This window comes from Aedes albopictus, chromosome 2 (assembly GCF_035046485.1).
Source record: "Aedes albopictus strain Foshan chromosome 2, AalbF5, whole genome shotgun sequence".
NCBI classification, from domain to species: domain Eukaryota; kingdom Metazoa; phylum Arthropoda; class Insecta; order Diptera; family Culicidae; genus Aedes; species Aedes albopictus.
In genome coordinates, this window is record NC_085137.1 from 181530801 (window position 1) to 181552832 (window position 22032).

Sequence of the window (22032 nt, forward strand, 5' to 3'; positions counted from 1 at the left end):
CTTTGTTTTGGGTGAAATAAAAAGTTACGGTCTGCTCGGCACGAATTAGCGCATGGAGTCTAATTTACTTCATTTCAAACCAGAACCACTTGCAGTTCAATTTCGGAAACATCTTTCGCAATTGCTCCGGGAGGTGATGATAATTGTATTGACGCCTGACAGGTTTACGACTTACGGCATGAAAAGAAAGGATTAACCAACAAATTCCGATAAGTTTGCCCCACTGTTGATTCAACTGATAATTTACCAAACACAAAAATTTGAGTATGAAAGTATGAAAGTATGAAAGCTACATATACTGAGTATATGCAGTATATGTATGTTAGCGTGGCTCAAAATACCACATGTCAAAAAGTTCGATGGCCCCCCTTCTCATTTCGTTCTATAAATATGATGCCACGATGCTCTGGTCAAATTTTCAGCTCAATCCGTTAACATTTGGGCTATGCTAAACTCATTTGAAGTTTGTATGGGAGTTTGTATGGAAAACATCGTATTTTGCATTTTTCCCGTGAGGGGTTCTATTTTTTCTTAACTCGCATAACCAATTAAACTGAACGGTAGCCTTATATGTGCCGAAAAACATTGTCGAAGACCGCAAAGTTATCTGAAGCTTGTGAGAAAAGATATTACTTACAGACCAACTGGTGGTGCTTAACATTCAACACGTAAAGAAATAACAATATCAATAAAATCTCACTGATTGAGCGTGTACTGTCTGAGCAATAACTTTTTCCGCAAGTGTCTGATGACGTTGTGGTCTTCGACAAAATTTTTTGGCATATCCTAGGCTATAATTCTATGTAATTGATTACGTGGTTTAAGAAAAAATAGAGCCTCTCAAGAGAAAAATGCAAAAAACGACGTTATCCCATATAAACTCCCATACAAACTTCAAACGAGTTTAGCACCGCCCAAATGCCAATCGATTGAGCTGAAAGTTTGACCAGAGCATCGTGGCGTCATAGAGAACGAAATGAGAAGGAGGCTCATCGAACTTTTTGACATGTGTTTTTCCCTACAAGCTTGAGCCACCCTAATGTATGTATATGCATATGTCCGATCCCATCCTCAAGTATAAGCTAATTTTCTCTCTCACTGTATTCGTGTAATTCTAATGAACATTTTACACAATCATTATTCTAATGCGGGCTTCACGTATGTAGCAATACAGCAATCCAATAATCGATTATAGCAATTTCAAATAATCGCAGTTCCAATAATTGATATAGCAATTCCAAACATCTATGATATTTATTAATATTCACACAAAATTGTTGAACGATCACTTCTTTTCGTTAAATTCAAACTTCTACAGTAAATTGGTCAAATAGTTGTCTATCAATGATCCAAATTTGGGAAAGATCGGGCTATTCTACATGAAGTAAGAAAGATTCTAGTAAAAGGAATTATTATCCGATAGCTAACTTTGAACTGTTATATCTCCGGATTCAAAGAACCGAATGAGCGTTTATGACTTATAAATAAGTCAAAACTTCAACATCGCTTAAAAATTCAAGATGTTATTTATAGTTCAGTCATGTTTCTTCAATTTGACTTGCATATGAATATGTTTTGAAAGCAAGTAACCTTGGAAGTAACAAAATATCCGACAATAAAGCTTAGCTTAGCTTAGACTGACTGCACACATCTATGGTTGCTACTCCGTGATTGACCCGAGCCAATGACAGTTGCACAATGAATCAACTGAATAATTGACTGGGTGTGGTCAACATTCTCACTGTGCAACCTTCAGAGGCTCTCTTTAACGGTACAATAACGGCGCCGGCCACGTCCTTGCAGTCAGGTTGGAAGAGGGAAGGAATATTAGTATCAACCTTTGTTATGTGAAAGTTGGCGTTTACCGCACGTCTCCACCAAAGGCTGTAGGAAGGATTGTTTGTTAGTAGGGAAGGTATCGTTGGGTCGGGATTCACACTGATAAGTGATATGACCTTTGGTTTTATTGCCATGTAAACCGCCGCGCTATTGTTCGCTTCACGCGGAAAGCAAACAATCAACCACCCACGTCGAGTGGTTGCTCAATATTTATAACAAACGACGTGGCAAAACATACAATCCGTCTCGCTTATGTTCGCTTCACGCAAAAGCAAACAATCAACCACACCCGGCATGTGGTTGCTTCATATTTACTCATGACATTCGGATATTGTCGCGCGATAGTGGTGATGCATTCATAGAAAGGAACAACATAATTCTTAACATTAAACACCCGCGCATCTATTGTTTTCATTGCCACGTGATAATGCTGCATACAGGAGCGATACATGCACAGCAAGGGATAACACAATACTAAACATCAAACAATCGCGCATCTATTGATTTTATTACCGCGCGAGAACAATGGCGAACGCGATCGATTATGCTGCGATTCTCATCGTCTGTCAATTCAATAGGTAATTTACATAAATTATACATACAGGAAGGAACAACAAGGAACAAACTCACCGGATAATTTTGTGTTCACTAAAAACTGCAGCACTCCAAAAGGCACCTCAGGCAATTACAAATGTTCACTCGTTCAAACTACTCGCTCGGTCTCCCGCTTTCTGACAACCATACTATGAGTTATCACACACTCGATAACGCGCGACATAAACTCAAAGTCGGACTAGATGCCTACTGAATTGTGAAAAACAGAATACTTTGTGTTTAACGCCTTTATTCGGATTATAAAACACTAAAACAACTATTTGAACATATTTTTAAAGGAATTGTATGGATAAAATCTAAAATGTGTTCGAAAATAACATGAAAACAAAACAGTATATCAGTTTTTTCCTGTTTTGGTCCGATGCTGGACGTATTGCAAGAATTCAATTTCAAAGATATTGTATCGCACGAACGAACACAAGGGCACTCATCCGCGGCAAGTTATACTGAAGAGTGATTTAACTATTGTAAGAATCCATAATACATATCCGGTCGGTTGAAAAACCAGATCTGAAAAAAAAAACGGGCCAGATGCAGATTCCGGCACGGTGAGACAACAGACCTTCCTGCCAGCTCAACAAAACGATCCCGGGTACCACGCTTCCCGAAAAAAAAACATTGTGTCGTTGAAGACGCAAGAAATGGAGAATATACAATAACACAGCTACCCAAAACTTTGCCCAAAAATCATCAAAACTAGGTAGGAAAGCACAAGATTGCGGCATTTCATCCCTCACGTGTATTAACACCCCACCATCATCGGTACTGCTCCTTGTCGGAATCTTCCCCAAATCCTCAGCTCAATCAGAAGATTTTCCAAAAATTGAGTTTGACGAAAATTACGACAAAAAGCACCAACATCGATGATGCGTCGACGACCGTGTGAGGTCCGATGTACACAAATTCAACCCAGCACCTCAAACCAGTAGACTAGACAGTTGAGAACGTTGAGAAGCGCGTCGCTTCCACAATCGAGAAAAGTCCCTGCGCAGATTGATGGAAAAAAAGCAAAATAAAAACCACACCCTAAAACGAAAGTACACAGCGAATGAGTAACTTGCGAAAAGACAAAGGATTTTTCACTCATATTTGCGTACACTCAGCCAAATAATCTTAAGATTTCCATAAGGCCCAACTTATGAAACGGCCTTTAAATAATTCATAATGATTCGGATGAATTTCATAAGGTCACTCTATGATGTAAAATCGTCTCACAGCTTGGCTTTCATTCATGTTTAGCAACATGGTATACTCAAGCGGCGGTAGTCGCGTGGATAAAACACGGGCTCGGTGATCCAGACGTTCATGGATCGAATCCAGTCTGCATCATTTTAAGATTTTTTTGTTCTTCTCATAAGTCTATCTTATGGAATTTGTCATAGCAAGCACGATCTATTTTTATAAGGTATTCTTTTGGCATCCATAAGAATTAGTTATAGCAAATTTTCATAAGGTATTTTGATGAATTTCGCTAGGTTTTTTCGCTGAGTGTAGGACTGGATCAGCACAAAAAATGTGCTAATCCGGTGTTACACAAATTTGCGTGAATTTTCACACAAGTTTGCATGAAATCTTTTGTCTTTTCGATCGCTGCGTGAAAGTTACTACTTGCTCTGTGTACATCGATCTTTCCGTGCAAAACCTCAAAAACTCGACTACATCATGTTCTCTCCACCCATACACATATATCAATATCCAATTGGATTGCACAGTCGTTCATTCATACTCACAGCCACAGATGCTACAAGCGTCGCACCGTGGGCCACGCCAAAGAAAAATGAACTCACTTGTGCAGCCACCAAGACGGCATCTCCACTCAAAGATCATACGAGCAAGCGCATGCATCTCTACCGATGACGCGACCCACCGCTAACAAATCCCACCCCCGAAAACACGGCACCACCCAAACGACAAACCATGCACGGAGAAAAAAACTTAGTAAATACAGCCAAACCTTGGTTTATTTCAACCAAAAATCTGCATTGATATTTGCACAAACTAAAACTAAATTTGACTCCACTATGTGCATTGGTTGAAACAAACTAAAATATGGCGTTGATTATTTTGTGGAGTCTTAGTTGAATACAACCAAATTTTTGTCAGAGGTACCAAATAATTGATTGTTTTATTTGACAGGTGCAAAATCAACCAAATTTTTAGGTTGTTTTGATGTAATGAAATTCGTTTGTTACTACCAAAAGATACTTAGTAAAAAACAAATATTTTGTTTGAAAATAATATTCGTATGGTTGAACCTAGCTTATCCTACAGGTTCATTTATTATTGTAAACAAAAAATGCATATTTATAAAATATCATGTAAAATATTCTTATAAAGTTTATTACTAAAATATATTCAACATTTTTTGCGCAACACATGTTTATGCACATCACATCATCATTAAATTTCTATAAAACGCCAGCTGACTGACGCCTGATACATCGGTTATATGGTTTTTCAGTATTTGCGGCAATCGATGAACGACACAAGAGGATTCTGGCATGTTCCGCCTTTATGCTCTATATTTGATCCGCTGGACAACGCACCCGGGCTTTCGTCTCTGCACCCGTTCCATATTCGGATTTCACGAACATCCCAAAATTTCAATTGAAGACCGATGGGGGAGTCTTGGGGAGAATCACCATTTGAAGAAACACCTACAATATGAAATAAATATGGTTTTCAAACTTTGAATAAATTTGTAACTTCTCCCTTTACCTTCGATGCCGACGATAATTGTAGCGAGATTCATAGAATTATAATTTAATCACAAGATTCGCTCAAAATCACGCACAAACGACCAAACGACAAGAAAAGATGCAGCGAGTCGAGAAAACAATGCAATACAGTGGATGAAACGGCTAGCATGACCTAGCTGACAGTGACGGGGACAAACTAATAATTTAGTTTGCTTCGAATCATTTTTGAGGTTGGTTTTCACTCAACCAATATTCCAGTTTATTTGCAATGAACTCATTGATCAGATTCAACCTAAGATTTGAGTTAGATGTGCGCCCAGTGAACTTTTTTGATCAACCTAGTTTTGAGCTTGAGCTTGATTGACCGCCCGTGGATGCTACTCCAGTATCGCCAGACCAGCTACACTCACACAAGGACCAATGAGATAACTGCCGGGGACTAGCAGGCATCTTCAGTGTGTGAGCGTTGGTGATCTTCTATTTTTAGGCGACAATGGCGCCTGCCACGTCAGGTTGCAGGTCAATGTAGGGAAGGGGTAAGGAAGTGATGATTGCAATCGTTTGTATCCACATCTGGCCGAATATACCTCTGCGCCAGCACAAATTCATGCGGATGTTGGAATGTTGGTGGGAATTGGTTGGCAGAAGGTTCACACATTGGTGTGTGGATACCAGGGGAAGGTGATAGAATTGTGTGTTTTTATTATCTTGAAGATGTGCGGCACAGTTCGCTTGATTGCATAACTTGTAGGCGTTTTCTAATAGGATTGTGATACTGTGCTGTGAAAGTTTGGAAGGAAGGGAAACGGCTTTTTCAACCCGTTTCTGTTCTAGCAACGGCTATGAACATGTTTATATACATGAGTTGTATATGTAGAGAGCAGAGAGAAAGTATATAGAAAGATACAAAGTAGGAGGAAAGGGACGGGCCAGGGATTGAACCCAGGACCTTCTGCATATAAATCAGAAGCGGTAGCCACTAGACCACCAAGCCCGTCTTACTTTTTTGATCAACCTAGTTTTTGGTAAAAACAAACATGCCAGCGTTTGTAAAAAGGTGTAATTTTCGTTTGTGTCAAAGTAAATATTAGATAGGAAGAACCAAATGCTTTGAATAAAAACTACTTGGAAAAATCACTAGTTGTAAACGAAGCCCCAACATAGGGACAAACATTTGTTTATTTTAAAGCAATCAAAATCAGAATTAGAACGTCAACCATAATTTTGGTTATTTCGAACTAGCACGATTTCTCTCCGTGTGGTACTCGTGCCACCCTTGCACGAGTCCACCATCTCCCCCCGTAAAAAAAGGTCGAACGTGTTGTTCTCACTAAATACAGCTCCGATCAGTCATCATACATCATCAGACCGCACTGCTCTTCCAAAGCAAACGGCTAATGTACTCACTGATGGCACTCATTCTCAACAATCTATACACAGTCCGTTCTCACGCAACCAATACATACTTCGAAAGATCATGTCTTCCGACACATATACAGTTACATACACAACACCAAGAAAACAAGAAAAATACTCCCTTCTTCAAATCAGCAGCAGCCATGATTGCACCAAATGACCAGTCAAACTTTGCACTTTTAATAACTTTTTTCCACCGGAATAGCAAAACTGTCAATGACACTGAACGCGAAAACACTTCAACTTTAATTAAAATACGATTTAGATAAAACAACCACCATATTTCACAATGAAATTTGTTAAAATATCGGACACCAAAATTTCACAAAAATGCAAAGGGCAGTGCTGCCAACTCTCTCTGTATTTTGCACCTGGAAAATGTGCAACATAAAGTAAAGTATACTTAGCTAGTGCCTTATTGAGTTGTGTTTTCAGCAACTCTAAAAAATGTGGCGGGGTCTGAATGCCATCAGTTATGTTACTCTCGAATATAAATTCGTCTGTGTTGATTCTGTTTTTTTTTTGTTTTCATATGTGCTCACTTCTACCTAGAATACAATAAATAAGAAACAATACAAACAGCGCTTCAATTCTTCCTTTTATGAAATCGGGTTAAACAAGGAAACCGATACCCCACATAATTTTTGTTCCCTCAGCATCTGATTATTTTCATGTCCCAACCAGAAACCCAAAAAACCATACATAATATAAATTTTCACACAGCAACATCAGAGCATGATAATCTAAGTGCTCCGCAGCAATCCATGAAAATTTTGGTTTGTTTTGAATGGTTCTGTTTCTAAAAGTGTTTTACAGTTTTTTTTTTCGAACTGAGCGATATTTTTCTGTTTACAACGATGGAAGCTTTAGTAAAGGCACATATAAAGTAATAAATGCTTGCATTATTGATTGCTATAAAGCTTTTAACATGGTAATGCAATGAAGCATTTAACAACGGCTCTATAGAACTATACAGAACTGTCAAAATCTCGTAATGCTTCAATGCTTTCATAATGTAGATTAAACGCTTCATTACTTGACAGATGTAAAATAAAAGTTATGTTGCATTAGCTAAATTATAATACGATGGAATTAATGTTATGATATAATGCTTGTGGTTACTTGGGTATGCTCCACATTTGAGGAAAGAGTACCGCGTATTTATAAGGACAAAGAGGGGATACATATGCTCCATATTGGGATAAGAGTACCGCGTTTCTATAAAGACGAAGAGTGGATACATATATTCCATATTTGGGGAAAGATTACCGCATATTTATAAAGACGAAAATTTATATTTATAAAAACAAAGAGTGGATACATCTGCTTCACTTTTGGAGGAAGAGTACCGCGTATTTATAAAGACGAAGAGTAAAAACATGTGCTCCACATTTGAGCGATTAGTACCGCGTATTTATAAAGACGAAGAGTGGATACATATGCTCCACATTTGAGGGAAGAGTACCGCGTATTTATAAGGACGAAGAGTGGACACATATGCTCCATATTCGGAAAAGAGTACCACGTATTTATAAAGACGAAGAGTGGATACATATGCTTCACTTTTGGAGGAAGAGACCGCGTATTTGTAAAGACGACGAGTGGATACATATGCTCCACATTTTGGGGAAAGAATATCGCGTATTTATAAAAACGAAGCGAACAGTGGATACACCACACATGCTTCACATTCCGAAAGACTACCGCGTAACATTACAAAGATCACAGCACCAGAATCTATCTGTCAGCTAATCGACATTAGTCGGAACTCTAAATCATAGGTGGCAACTCTTTAAACGACATATTGGAACCATGCCTAGAACGCTAAGAGTTGTTAGACCACTGACAAGAGCGCTTCTACTCGACTTCATGATTTTCTACTGCAATCCAATGTTAATGTTTTAAGCTAACAACTTACATTTAGTGAAAGTCAACCGCGTATTCATGGGAACGAGGAGTGGATACACATGCTCCACATGTGAGGGAAGAGTACCGCGTATTAGTAAAGACGAAAAGTGGATGCATATCCTCCACATTAAGGGAAAGAGTACCACGTATTTATAAGGAAGAAGAGTGGATACATATGCTCCATATTGGGAAAAGAGTACCGCGTATTTATAAAGACGAAGAGTAGATACATATGCTCCACATTTTAGGGAAAGAGTACCGCGTATTTATAAGGACGAAGAGTGGATACACATGTTTCATTTATGAGGGAAGAGTACCGCGTATTTATAAGAACGAAGAGTGGATACAAAAGCTCCATATTGGGAAAAGTGTACCGCGTATTAAAAAAGAAGACAAAGATTGGATACATATGCTCCACATTTGAGGGAAGAGTATCTCGTATTTATAAAGACGAAGAGTGGATACATATGCTCCACATTTGAGGGAAGAGTACCGCGTATTCATAAAGACGAAGAATGGATACACTCGCTCCACATTTGAGGGAAGAGTACCACGTATTTATAAAGACGAAGAAAGGATATATATGCTCCACTTTTGGAGGAAGAGTACCGCGAATTTATAACGTTGAAAAGTGGATACATATGCTCCATATTGGGAAAAAAATACCGCGTATTAGGGGTAGGCGGGGCATAATGAGCAGCTTAAGCATTTTGCCACCAAATCCAGTAAATTAAGTGCAACCAATGTGTAATTTTAACGTTCAATCCTCATTTGAACCTTAACTGACAAAAGCTAATCGTTGAAATTCCGAATAAAGTTATAAATGTTGTAAAATTTTATGTTTTTAAAAACGTATAAAATCGAGAGTTGCGTTTTGGGGGTGGGGCATAATGAGCACCCTAGGTGGGGCAGGATGATCAATACCAGTTTTGTACACAATCAAATGCTTATTGACTATTCTTGTCAATGATAAAGAATACCGGCAACAATCAATGAGAATTTGAAGGGATTACGGGGTTTAATTTGTAGGGAACTGTTGGGTTCCTAGGAGTCTTCTATTGAGTAATGTTTAAACGGTGATAATATAAATACAGGTACTGAAATTTTCAAGCTAATATATTGAAAGTTACAGACAAAACCTTACTCTATGCATCAAAACAGAGAAAACCAAAATTAAAATTTGTTTGTTGAAGATGTTTACCATTTTCATTATGTTTTCACCAGTTGCTCATTTTGCCCCACCCTACTACCAACTCTTTGAAGCATATTTTTTTAACGAAATAATTATACAAATAGTTGAAAAGTATTACAAGTACATTTCATTGGCCTAGGGAATATCAAGAAAATCGATAGATGCCCACTAAGTTGTGATTTCGATTCCTAAAACCTTATTTTAGGTCACCTGATTCTTATAATATTTTCCCAGTACATGACCACTTTACGCATTTTGATTAATTTTTCAAGGTAAACGGATTTTTTGACTAATGTTTTGTCATCAACTCATTGGATTTTAGATAATTAGACTACAATCAAGCAATTTGTTTTGTTAATTTGAAGATTTACAGTGAAAATACAAGGTGCTCATTATGCCCCACCTGCTCATTATGCCCCGCCTACCCCTAATAGACAAGGCGAAGAGTAAATACATAAGCTCCATATTGGGAAAAGAGAACCGCGAATTAAGGAAGACGAAGACTGAGTACATATGCTCCATATTGGAAAAAGAGTACCGCGTATTTAAAAAGACGAAGATTGGAAAATGCTCCACATTTGGGGAAGAGTACCGCGTATTTATAAGGACGAAGAGTAGATACATATGTTCCACATTCTAGGGAAAGAATACCACGTATTTATAAGAACGAAGAGTAGATACACATGCTTCATTTTTTAGGAAAGAGTATCGCGTTTTTATAAAGACGAAGAGTAGAAACATGTGCTCCACATTTGAGCGAAGAGTACCGCGTATTAAAAAAGAAGACGAAGAGTGGATACATATGCTTCACATTTGAGGGAAGAGTACCGCGTATTCATAAGGTCGAAGAATAGATACACACGCTCCACATGTAAGGGGAGAGTACCGCGTATTAGTAAAGACGAAAAGTGGATGCATATGCTCCACATTTGGGGAAAGAGTACCACGTATTCATAAGGAAGAAGAGTGGATACATATGCTCCATATTTTAGGGAAAGAGTACCGCGTATTTACAAAGACGAAGAATGAATACACACGCTCCACATTTGAGGGAAGAGTACCGCGTATTTATAAAGACGAAGAGTGGATACATATGCTTCAGTTTTGGAGGAAGAATAACGCGTATTTGTTAAGACAAAGAGTAGATACATATGTTCCACATTTTGGGGAAGATTACTGCGTATTTATAAAAACGAAGAGTGGATACATATGCTCCACATTTGGGGGAAAATTACCGCGTATTTATAAGAACGAAGAGTGGATACATTTGCTCCATATTTGAGGGAAGAATACCGCGTATTTATAAGGACGAAGAGTGGATACATATACTCTACATTTGGGGGAAGATTACCGCGTATTTATAAAGACGAAGAGGGAATACATATGCTCCATGTTCAGGGAGAGACTACTGCGTATGCCAGTTAGCAAAGAGTGGATGCATATGCTCCACATTCTGTGAAATACTACCGCGTATTCAAGTAAGCAAAGAGTGGATACACATGATCCACATTCAGGGAGAGATTACCGCGTATTCAAGTAAGCAAAGAGTGGATACATATGCTCCACATTCAGGGAAAGACCACTGCGTATTCAAAAAAGCGAAGAGTGGATATATATGCTCTATATTCAGGGAGACTACCGCGTATGCAAGTGTACATATGCTCCACATTCAGGAAGACTACCGCGTATTCAAAAAAGCGATGAGTGGATACACATGCTCCACATTCAGGGAGACTACCGCGTATTCAAATAAGCGAAGAAGGGATACATATGCTCCACATTCTGGGAGACTACCGCGTATTCAAGTAAGCGAAGAGTTGATACATCTGCTCCACATTCAGAGAGAGACTATCGCGTATTTAAGTAAGCGAAGAGTGGATACATATGCTCCACATTCAGGAAGACTACCGCGTATTCAAGTAAGCGAAGAGTGGATACATATGCTCCACAATCAGGGAAAGACAAACGCGTATTCAAGTAAGCGAAGAGTGGATACATATGCTCCACATTCTGGGAAAGACTACACCGCGTATTCAAGTAAGCGAAGAGTGGATACATATGCTCCACATTCTGGAAAAGACTACCGCGTATTCAAGTAAGCAAAGAGTGGATACATATGCTCCACATTCTGGGAAAGACTACCGAGTATTCAAAGAAGCGAAGAGTGGATACACATGCTCCACATTCAAGGAGATACTACCGCGTATTCAAGTAAGCGAAGAGTGGATACATATGCTCCACATTCAGGGAAAGACTACCGCGTATTCAAGTAAGCGAAGAGTGGATACATATGCTCCACATTCAGGGAGACTACCGAGTAACAAAATATCCGACAATAAATTGGAAAAAGTTATAGGATGCAAAAATAGACCAATTTACTCAACAGTCATAAAATTAATAAAATAGCTGTATGTTTTCTTATAAACAATTTCAAATTTGGTCAAACATTTTTACAGGGGGTGGCCAAAATGTTTGGGATAGGCAACATTTTTTTTCTCACACAAAAAGTTTAACATGCTGTAACTTTCCATAGAGTGCATCAAAAAATCTCAAATTTTGACTGTTTATCATCTTATTATATGTATGTTAGGGTGTCCCAAAATAGAAAAAGTGTCAAAAAGTTAACTTGCTCTCCCTTAGAATGATTGATTAGGGTGTTAGCAACAATAGTTCCATACATGAAAACTCAATCAAAAAATATTCAGAGGTTGCACGTATCGGTTTTATGAAAAATGGACGATTTTTGGTATTTTTACCAGAAAAATGCTAATATGAGTTGAAAAATAAAAGAAATAAAAGTCATCAATCTCAGTAAATCATAGTTCTGGGTCCCGCAAACAAAGTTTGGAGGAAGTTTACGTCATCAAAGCTGATTTTACATATTTGGCAAAGGTTAAAATATCAAAAAATCGTGATTTTTTTCACCAAATTTTCCAAAAATGCTCAATTTATAAGGATATTGGATTTTTTCCTGCGATTCGCAATTCCCTTATTTTATAGCAAATTTTGTGTAGATTATTTCAAACAACACACAACAAATGATTGACATAACAGTACGTGCAGGTGTACATTTTGAAGAATTTCAGGAATTATTGGATTGCTTTGATCATTACTGATTGATACTGCATGACAGTAACAATATGTGAAGGTTTTGAGAGTTAATCATCGTTTTTTATCTACATGCTGCACATAACTTTCACACCCGCTTTTTGAATACGAAAAGAATTTTTTTTCTTAGATTTCATCTGTTGATCAGATAACAATAGCAAGCCATCAATTCAAAACGTGTAATTTTGGTTGAAAATTATGTTTCAACAAGTAAGCTGCGCAGCAGAAACATTTTAACATTGACATTTCTTAGGTTAACACCACTTGTAGCATATTAGGCCAGTCACTAAGCTATATATTTTTTTAATAATAGTGGAATCTAAACATCCTGATGCTTTCTGAAATCCAACCCTAGCTGCAAATATGTGCGCCAATGGTTTGCTTTTAAAATCAAATTATATAATAGATCGCAATATTGTGTAAAGAATTAGCTTTAGTTAAAATTCGCGAATAAAAAGAAAAAAAAATATTCTAATATTCGTAAAAATACCTGCATTTCCATACACATACTTAAATTTTTATGTCGATTGGTTGAAACTATAAATCTATATTTTTCTTTCTTACAGTTTTTATAAGCTATTTTAATTTTAATTTTAATTGTTTTCAATGTTAGAGTAGTAGTTCTGATATAACTAGAAATAACCTATATGTCTGATTAACAAGAGCACCAAAATCTTTTTTAAAAAGGTAAACATTGTTGAGCGATCTACACATCACTCAAAATATATCATAGAACTTCACACATGGAATTTGATTGTCTGACTTGCAATCACTTATATTATTAAAATTTCGCAGCGAGTCACTTTTTGAGTCTTTCTTTGAACCGATAAGCACGATCAATGTAAAATTATCAAAGTAACCCAATTATTTCTGAAAATGTTCAAAAATGTGTACTTGCATAACATAACATGTCAAACACTAGTTATTTGTTTTTTTTTTCATGGTAGTCATAGAAACTAATGAACAAAAACATATAACATAAGAAAATCCGATTTTTTCATTGATTGTGTTATCATTATTATGCCGATATCTCAACTCATGAAAGAGATAGCTTAAAGCTGTCTTCAGCCGAAATAATCTACACAAAATTTGCTATAAAATAAAGGAAATTGCGAATCGCAGGAAAAAATCCAATATCCTTATAAATTGAGCATTTTTGGAAAATTTGGTGAAAAAAATCACGAATTTTTCATATTTTAACCTTTGCCAAATATATAAAATCAGCTTTGATGACATGAACTCCCTCCAAACTTTGTTTGCGGGACCCAGAACTATGATTTACTGAGATTGATGACTTTTATTTCTTTTATTTGTTAACTCATACATATTAGCATTTTTTGGTGAAAACATAAAAAATCGTCCATTTTTCATAAAACCGATGCGTGCAACCTCTAAATATTTTTTTATTGAGTTTTCATGTATGGAACTATTGTTGCTAGGACCCTAAACTATAATTCTAAGGGTGAGCAAGTTAACTTTTCGACACTTTTTCTATTTTGGGACACTCTAGTATGTGCATCATTGGTATATATTTGAGCTCGATTGCTTAATCTTTCTCGAAGTTAGAACCATTTTTTAGACAAATAATTTTTAAACTGTCATATCTCGAAAACCAGTGAATCGAATTGAATGAACTTTTAACGTTTATCAACAATATATTGATTTTTGATACAACGTTGTAAAATATTATATTTTCTCACAACGAATAAAGTTCTATCGGTTTGACATTTTTACCCATACAGAGGAAAATAAAACAAATTTACAATACTACACAAAAATTACTAAATGTATTTTTCCTTTAATCCAAATTGGCTCTAAGACATCTTACTAAAGTTATCTCGAGAACAGGAGTAGGAAATCTTTGGATATCAAAACTGAAATTTAATGACATTGGTGGAAACAAAAACATTTTTTTTTTTTAGAAAGATCCAAAAACTGTCAATCCAAGATACCTTTTGTCAACGCTCAAAAAGTACCTATGTTTTAATAACTTGTGAAGCATTAATATATTGTTAATAAACGTATAAAATTTCATTCAATTCGGTTTACTGGTTTCCAAGATATGACAGTTCAAAAATAAATTGTTGTTTTGAAAATTTTTTTTGAAGAGAACGGTTCTAACTTCGTGAAAGATTAATCAAGATTAAGCTCAAATTTGTACCAATGATGCACATATAATAGGTTGTTAAACAGTCAAAATATGATATTTGTTGATGTACTCTGTGAAAAGTTATAGCATGTTGAACTTTTTTGGAAGATAATAAAGTTGACTATCCCAAACATTTTGGCAACCCCCTGTAAGGAGTGTATCGGAAAGTAGTTGAAAATGTTCAGGATGCTCTATCTCGAAGCTGGGTTGGTCTTTCTTTTTCGGTTCTTCTATGAAATCTTCACAATATAGTTAAGTTTAGAATGGCTTGAAAAAAATTGGGAAATGTTTAGTACTATTCAAAATATGATTAAAACAATACACCTCACAAAATAAAAATCTGCACAAAATGCAATTTTGTTAAGATTTTTCAACATTTTAAAAATTAGTGGCGAACAAAATATGTACGATAAAAATCTGGCAAATATTGATGCTTGTAAACAGTTATATACACATCACATATCATTTAACACCGACTTTCAAAATTCATATTTTCGATAGAAAAATCTCCAATATCTACAAAATGGTCCTCTTCAAAAAACGTCTGATTTTTGGTCAAACTTTGAAACTCTGCTTTTAGTATCTTAAAAGGTTATAAAATTTGGTTTTTTGCTCTAACTTACTCGTCCATAAATTAAAAAACATACCCTATTTAAAAAAAATGCGAATTTTTCATTTTATGTATTTTATATTTGTGTAAACATGATTTGGAGGAGCATAGAAAAAAGGGGTTCCTCAAAAATGGCCTTTTTTCATTTTTAAGAATTGCGCTAAAATGCAGTGGAGATTTTTCTTGTAAAAAATAGTTTGCCTATATCATGAGCATTTTGGAGATAAACATGGTGTGCAAAATTTTAAAAACATGTGTTCAGTAATCTTGATTAAAAACTTAGTAAAATTAATATTTCCAGAAAATCAGAAAAACCATTTCTTTTTTCAAGGATTTATTCAGAATCTCTTAAAATAAAATTACTTAAAAGTTGTATTAAACTATTTATGAGGCTATTGTAAACATTTTCAACTACTTTACGATACACTCCTTATGTCATAAATGCTCAAAATTTACAAAAAATTACATTCGGTTCATTGAATCTGGAGATAGAACAGTTAAAATTTGGCTATCCTATTATTACGCCTTTTACTAGATTTTTTCTAATTTCATGTAGAATAGCCCTATCTTTCCCAAAATTGAATAATTGATAGATAACTATTTAACCAACTTACAGTAAACATCTGTGATTTTTTGATGCACTTTTCGAAAGATTACAGCTAGTTGACCATTTTTGAAAAGTGAAAATTTTGCCTATCCCAGTAGCATGATGAGCAGAAAGCGGAGAAATACTCTCTGCCCATATTTAAGGCCGGACGGGACGGTGGTTAAATCGTCCGCCATTGCTCTGTTGCTAGTAAGATGCAAATCTCAACTTCTACTTCATATTATTGACTAGAAATTTGATCGTTCATTTGCTCACTTGTGGTGCACAATCGACTAAAGTTTCAGCTACATCAGTGCAGTGGAAATTTATATTTGCTTCTTCAAAATCGCGAGGCAAATTGTTAGAAAGAGAGAGAAGATAGTAAAAATTACACGTCGTCCCGTGCGGCCTTAAACTGCAAGTGTTCCAAAACCGGTTCCGGGTGTCCCGCCGGAATTGATCAAGTGTAAAAGTAAACCAAACCCATGCATGCGGCTAGTCAGAAAACCTGATAAACAATTTGTAAAAAGCTAGTCGCAGACCACATTTGAGACAACAGGTAGTATTTCGGAACCAGTTACGCTTGTCCCACCGGAAGTGGCAAAATGTAAAAGTGAGCCAAACCCATGCAACACATCGAACCACGGCTTTTTTTGATATCCTGATGAACGGTTAGCAAGAAAATTGGCTCAGGCCACATTAGAGTACCGCTAGCATTGTAGAACTAGTTTTGGGTGCCTCGCCGGAATTACAAAGATGTGATCTGTGATTGCGAAAAAAATAATATCCTAGCTTGATCAACCTCTAGTGATAGTGAAGGTGGTCATGCAGTCAACTAAGAGGTCTGATATTTTGCAGCTCTGCCTATGCGTTGAACACAACTCGGAATTTGTCAAGAATATGTGCCTTTGGGAAAAAATGCTTTTCTAAATAGAGTATTCTAAGAATTCAGGAACACTTTGGCTTTCGTGGATTAAGCTTGGCTTTTTTATTACAAAAATAGCTTATTTAACCTGTTTAACCTCAGGGGCAAATAAAAAAAATAAAAAAAAACGAAAACAGCCCATTTCTCAACCAGAATGACTTCAACCAGGCCATCCTAGATAGCCAGCAACATTTGCTTCAGTTTGATTCGTTTTACATTAGTTTCTGTAGCTAACAGACGTTTTGAGTACGCAGATTTTTTTTTTTTATTCCTGTTCGGGTTTGTCATTGCGACCAGTTTTTAGATCTATTGTGACATTACCCGTATCCTTAGTGTAGTGCATGTCGCATTACTCAATTGCCATTGAGGGGCAATAAAGTATCGATTTTGATACAGTTTTTGTTTTGTTTTCTTAGAAAACAAAACAAGAATACTGATATTGGCCATGCATCGGAAATCTAGCATCACCCTTGTTTTACTGCTAAATTCTCCCCAGTAGGAAGTTTAGGACCCGGGTTTTAACATTAGCAGCAATATCATTCCAATAATGGAACATGTGTTCAGTAATAAGGATTCTAGTATGTTGCTTGCGTACTAGCACTTTCCAGTCTTCGAAGAGTTAGTACATACATGGATCCCTAACCCAATTTGATTTCCTTTGCATTGAGTTTAGCCTCAGATGGCGAGGTTTTTAACTATATGCAAAGTAAAGTTGGTAAACTCAGTTTTATTCAAAAACTGGAAGTCACCAAAACACCAGTAGTAAGGACTAAATACTATAATTCCTTGAATTACCAGAACACATACTCCAAAATTGAAAAATAGGACGACACTAGATTTCGGTTTGGTAGATCTATCACCGTAACGCAACCCAAAAAGGCGATCTACCCACGCTACGGGCTCCGTTAAAGATCGAGCATCTTTCAAACCCCCTCAACCATTCATCCCTCAGCACGGGTCGCCTGACACCTTGGATTGGGGTTACCTGTTTGGTGGACTTTTACCCCCGGAACAGGTGGTCCGTAGTGCTATTCTAAGCCGGCAGCTACACGGGCAGAGTACGCAGATTACTAGGTATATAGTTTTTGATTATCTACAGCTCTCTGAAGTCAAGACATGACTTCAGGTAGGTTACCAAATATTCTCGGGAATAATTATGAGAGATCTTCTCATTCTGCAAAAACTTTTAATTTGAAAGCACGAAATGTTGCTAACTGACGAATTGAGAGATAAAATTTGTGAAAAAAAATCTCATTCTGGTGGGATTCGAACCCACGACTCCGTATTCGCTAGACCAGCGCTTTAACCAACTGAGCCACAGAACAAGTAATGATTCTGCGGAATAGTCGTAGTCAGTTTGGCTTTCTATAAAGCAGAATCATTACTTGTTCTGTGGCTTAGTTGGTTAAAGCGCCGGTCTAGCGAAAACGGAGTCGTGGGTTCTGATATTTCTCAAACATACATATATCTGGAGAACGGAATGCTCTACAAAGCTGACATTTTGTTGAGTCAACCTTGATTAGTGATCAGTGAAAATTTCAGCTGTACCGTTTGCGAGATATTAATGTGGGTAGCACCAGAACCCGACTCCGGATAATCGAGTCCGGCCTGTACTATAATATACTAAGCCAAGAATTGTAGGTGTCTGCCCCCTTGCTTTTCACTACCTTCGTTTTGTTGCCGTGGTCGGGTGTCAGCTTGCTTTGTTACATTCGTGTGCTACCTCTTACACACAACACGAGCGGTAGAACAAAGATCAATGAACATAAAAGTGGATCAAATCAACGTCGTCTGACACAATGGCATTTGTCTAATTCCAGCTTTTCGCATGATAAAGCATTTTTTTTATTATGTTTAGTATAATATTAGTTTATTCGTGCGTGATAAATCAATAACGACACATACATGTAGCCAAAACAGCTCTCTTTATGGGAAAGGATGCTGGGTCATTAGGCCGAAGGTCATTAGGCCGAAGGCTATTAGGCCGAAGGTCATTAGGCCGAATGGTCATTAGGCCGAATGGTCATTAGGCCGAATGGTCATCAGGACGAATTGAAAGTTAGCCGTTGTTTTTACCTTTTCCAACAATTTTTGACAAAAACTAGTTTAACAATGGAACTAGAAAGAATAGCCTATGTTTTAAAGAAGGAAAAATTTATGAATTGAATATCAGCAGTTTCAGCGCCAAAAACTATTTCAGCAATGATACTAGAAAGAACAGCCTATATTTAAAAGAAGGAAAAATTCATGGGTAAAATATCAGTAGATTCAGCATCAATAAAGTATCTTCGTGCCTGTCACACGATACACACATGCAAAATGGTCATTTGCAGAGGAAGCTCTCAGTTAATAAGCTGAGAAGCAGGCTTTGTCTCAGTGGGGACGTAACGGCAAGAAGAAGACCCAATGACCATTCGGCCTGATGACCATTCGGCCTAATGACCATTCGGCCTAATGACCATTCGGCCTAATGACCATTCGGCCTAATGACCATTCGGCCTAATGACCTTCGGCCGAATGGCCTGACACCATGGGAGAGACAGGAATGACAAAAACCGAACCATCTCCCGAAGACGCTATCGTGGTCAAGCGCATTCATTTGACATTTTTGTTTTGTACAGTAATTTGATCGCTTGTGTTGCGAATGTTGGAGACAAAGGCAGCCGAATATCGACGAATAGGTATCAATGACTGTGATCGCTAACAAGACTGGGCATGACCTTCAAAAAACAAAAAGGTCTGTGAGAATAAAGTTCGGTGAACAAGACATTTTTGCAATTATCTAATAAATAGGTAATCTATACGTTTATAGCTTAAACTGCATTCTAGACAAAAAAACAGCAAGATTAATATAAATTGGCGTTTGCTACACTAAAGCGATTATGAATTATATATAGGACATTTATGTAAACTTTAGCTTTTATCAAGTTTGTCTAGTTCACGGAAGACACTATTTATTAAAAATGCATGGTACTTTAGTTATGATTTTTTGTTCTTTCATTCCATACATTCGCAGCACTTTGGGACGTGAGCATATCCACTTGAGAAGTGAAGTCATTGGGACTTCACTGCCTGAGGGCATCCCGGGAAGGAGTTCCCAATACTCCTGCTTCCAGCTGGCTCCGTCTCTGCGGGGACGAGCACATCCGGTGTTCAAAAGCGGTAAGGATAGTATCGCAGTTGAACTCATCAAGAAGGGCCTAGAAAAGTTGGCCACTAGTCTGCTATCGAAGGAGTGAAAGGAAGGGGTAATCTGTCCCATTCACAAGAAATGCGACCATTTGGAATGTGAGAACTTCAGAGCGATCACTATTGTGAATGCTGCCTACAAAGTATTATCCCAGATCAACTTCCATCGTCTGTCACCTAAAACAATCAAGCCGGCTACGGACCAGATCTTTACCGCACAGCAAATCCTCATGAAATGCCGTGAATATTAGGTCCCAACTCACCACCTGTTCATCGACTTCGTAATCAGTGCCGAGGTGGCGGCATACAACAGTATCGACCACACAGAGCTATGGAAAATCATGGACGCACACGGCTTTCCTGGGAAGTTAACCAGACTGATCAAAGCAACGATACACGGTGTGAAAAACTGCGTAATGGTTTCGGGTGAACTATCTAGTTCATTCGAATTACACCGGGGACTGCGAAAAGGTGACGGACTCTCATGACTACTCTTCAACATCGCTCTGGAAGATGTAATGCGATGAGCCGTGGTAAATACCCACGGAACTATTTTCACAAAATCCAGGTCAATTTGTGTGCTTTACGGACGGCATGGATATTATCGCCAGAACATTTGAAACACTGACAGAGCCATACATCCGCCAGAAACGCGAAGCAGCAAAGATCGGACTGGTGGTGAAGGCGTAGTCATGTCGCGTAAAACGGGAAAACCTTCAAGGTAGTGGAAGAATCCATCTACTTCAGAACCTTACAACTGACAACAATGTGAGTCGTTGAAAACGGGCTACGGGCTCGAGAAGAAACTGCGGTCTAAAATTATTCACCCCCGTACCAAGTAGGTACAATACGCTAGAAAGACCGATGGTTCTCTACGGCACATGAGACATGGACCATGCTCAAGGAAGACCTGCAAGTCGTCGGAGTTTTCTAAAAAGGGTGGACTACGAGCTCGCTGCTCTCTACAGCGAACCCAGCATCCAGAAGGTGACCGAAGCCGGAAGGATTCGGTGGGTAGAGCATGTTGCAAAAATGCCAATTGGCGAGTATTGGGCGTGACCGAGGATGGTGAGCGGTAGCCACGAACCGAGTACTGAGGCGAGTGATTGGGCAAAGTTTATTGAAGTTTATTGATTATCAAAAAAAACCTTCTGTTGGTTTAATCGTGTACGTTCACCCGATATGGAAAATATCACCAGCATAATATCGAACACATTTATCAAACAGCAAAAAATAAATAAAAATGTATCCAAGCCCCACCGTAATCCCCAATAAAGTTATACCCATGATTACTTAAAAACTTTCGCCGAAGCGTACAATTTTTCAGATGCCGGTGCATCTGGGCAATTTTGACCGCACCCTACAATTACAGTACGCAACGCATGCGAATGCGGGTACTCTCACGTCCGCACCCCAAAAGCGCAACCAGTTAACATCAGCGCAGTGCATCACACAGCTCTTGCACACTTCGGGAGCGTGAAAAATGAAGCGTGCAAATTTCCCCAAATGCACTCTCGCATTAAACCGCGATCTTCTCTGTTGGTTGATCGCTCGAGCACGCGCGCGCGCTCATACACCCAGCTTTTTCTGCGAGCCTTTCCAAGCCGGGCAATAAAAGTGTGACTGAATGATGATAAATTTAATCGATTTTTCAGCACCAAATTGAATCATTAAGTACCGGGGTCCCGGCCGAGAAAGCAGAGCTCACTAACCACCTCAGGGGGGTGCCATTCAACGGGCTCAGTGTAATTGTAGCACGATTATTGCCGTTGGGGCGCGCGCGTAGCACATGGCCA

The 22032-nt window shown here is 37.8% G+C and overlaps 1 protein-coding gene and 1 long non-coding RNA gene across 2 annotated transcripts in view; both read right to left on the reverse strand.

Annotated features, from left to right (window-relative positions):
• Positions 1-22032, reverse strand: part of LOC109419544 (histone acetyltransferase KAT7) — a 127334-nt gene that overhangs the window by 3375 nt on the left and 101927 nt on the right. The gene's annotated exons all lie outside the window — the stretch shown is intronic.
• Positions 5019-6406, reverse strand: LOC134286196 (uncharacterized). Its single transcript, XR_009996860.1, has 2 exons — positions 6169-6406; positions 5019-5491 (listed from the first exon to the last, which is right to left on the reverse strand). It is a non-coding gene; the product is annotated as an uncharacterized LOC134286196 (long non-coding RNA).